Source organism: Oratosquilla oratoria, unplaced genomic scaffold (genome assembly GCF_046742065.1).
Source record: "Oratosquilla oratoria isolate Oo_2021 unplaced genomic scaffold, ASM4674206v1 SCAFFOLD158, whole genome shotgun sequence".
Classification (NCBI taxonomy): Eukaryota; Metazoa; Arthropoda; class Malacostraca; order Stomatopoda; family Squillidae; genus Oratosquilla; species Oratosquilla oratoria.
In genome coordinates, this window is record NW_027467513.1 from 30,001 (window position 1) to 32,500 (window position 2,500).

Sequence of the window (2,500 nt, forward strand, 5' to 3'; positions counted from 1 at the left end):
TGGGAGACCTTAATACTAGGGTAGGAAATGGTCCAATCGATGGAATGGTTGGGAAATGTGGAGTTCCAGGAAAGAATCGTAGTGGAGAGTTGATGGTGGAAATGTGTCTAGAAAGAGAATTGATAATAGCAAATACAGTGTTTCGGAAGGCAGTCAAGCATAAGTACACATGGGAGAGGGTGGTGGAGGAAAGGGTGGTAGATAGAGCGCTAATGGATTATGTAGTGGTAAATAGGATTATGATAGGAAGAGTTAAGGATGTACATGTGCTAAGGGGAGAGGTGGGGGAATATCAGATCATTTTTTGGTGGAAGGTAAGTTGAGAGTGGAGGATAGATGGAGAAAGAGGAAAGGGACAAAATGTAGGGAGGTTCTTAGACTGAACTCTTTGAATGAAAAGGAAAAGGAGTACGAAAAGAAGCTGAATGAATAGTGGGAGGGAGTGAAGGATAGAGTAGAGCTGGTTGTGGAGGAGGAATGGGGATGGTTCAAGGAGGGAGTCATAAAGTGTGCAAGGATGGTGTGTGGAACAAGAAGGACAGGGGGAAATAGAAGAAAGGGTAGTGAGTGGTGGAATGAGGAAACAAAGAAGGTTGTAGAAGAGAAGAAGCGAGCTTTCACAGATTGGTTATAAAATAGGACGAGGGAGTCATATGAGACGTACAAAGAAAAGAAAAGAGAAGTAAAGCAAAAGGTAAAGGAGGCAAAGAGGAGAGCAGATTGAAATGGGGTAGGAGTATGACAGAAAATTTTGAAAGTAATAAAAAGATGTTTTGGAAAGAAATTAAGAGTGGAAGAGGAGGCGAATCAAGTAGAGAAGAAAAGGTAAAAGGTGCAGATGGAGAGATGATAATGGAACAGAAGGCAGTAAGGGGAAGATGGGCAGAGTATTTTAGGGAGTTGCTAAATGTGAAGGAGGATAGGGAGGGAAAGATAGCTGCAGTGGCAAATGCGAAGAAAATGAGAGTGATGAGTGAGGAGAATGGAGGAGAAATAAGGAAGGATGAGGTGAAGGCAGTTGTAAAGATGATGAAAGCAGGTAAGGCACCTGGTCTGGATGAATGTCATGCAGAATGTCTGAAAAAGGGAGGTACAGTGATGGTGGACTGCCTGGTGAGGTTATTTAATGTTTGCTGGAGAGAGGGTAGAGTGCCGGAGGACTGGAGGAGTGCCTGTATAGTTCCACTTTATAAGGGAAAAGGGGACAAGTGTGAATGTAGTAGTTTCAGAGGGATTAGCTTGTTAAGTGTAGTTGGGAAGGCTTATGGGAGGATCTTGAGAGGATTAGGAGAGGAACAGAAGGAGTAATTGGTGAGGAACAGTGTGGATTTAGGACAGATAGAGGTTGTGTAGATCAGATCTTTGTGTTAAGACAGATATGTGAGAAAGCTATAGGAAAGGGGAAGGATGTTTTTTGGGCTTTTATGGATCTGGAAAAGGCTTATGATAGGGTAGACCGAAAGGCACTGTGGGAGGTTATGCAGATATACGGGATAGGAGGAAAGCTTCTGGGAGCTGTCAAGAGTTTTTATGAGAGTAGTAGAGCTTGTGTCAGGATTGGAAATGGAGAGAGTGAGTGGTTTGAGGTAAAGGTGGGACTTCGTCAAGGATGCGTTATGTCACCCTGGATGTTCAACTTATACATGGATGGGGTGGTGCGAGAGGTAAATGCAAGGGTAGTGGGTCAAGGATTGGAGATGGTTAAAGAAAATGGAGAAAAGTGGGAGGTCAGCCAGCTGTTGTTTGCGGACGACACTGCGTTTGGGGCAGGATCGGAGGAAGGATTGAGGAAGTTGGTGGCAGAGTTTGTGAGAGTATGTGATAGAAGAAAGCTAAAGATAAATGTGGGCAAAAGTAAGGTGATGAGATGTACAAGGGGTGAAAGTGGCACTAGACTGGAAGTGTGCATTAAGGGAGAGCGACTGGAGGAGGTGGATAGTTTTAGATACTTGGGTGCAAATGTGGCAGGAAAAGGTGGAGTGAAGGTGGAGGTAGAATGTAGATTGAGAGATGCGAGTAAATGCCTTGGATTAAAAAGTGTAATGAGGAATAGACATTTGGGAATGGATGCTAAGAGGAGACTGTATGAAGGAGTGATTGTGCCAACAGCATTGTATGGGGCAGAAACATGGAACATAAGAGAAGAAGAGAGAAGGAGTTTGAATGTGTTTCAGATGAGGTGTCTGAGAAGTATGATGGGGGTTACTAGGCTAGATAGAGTGAAAAATGAGGAGGTGAGGAAGAGAACAGGGGTGGAAAAGGAGCTGGGAGATAGGGTTGATGAAAGAGTATTAGGATGGTTTGGATTCATGGAAAGAATGAGTGAACAAAGACTAGTAAAAGAGGTATGGAAGGCAGATGTGGAGGGAGTGAACATGAGGGGACGTCCTAGGATGAGGTGGATGGATGGGGTGAAGGGGGCTTTGGGGAAGAGAGGAATGTCTGTTCAGGAGGGACGGGAGAGGACAGAAGACAGGGGCGAATGAAGAATGGTCGTATA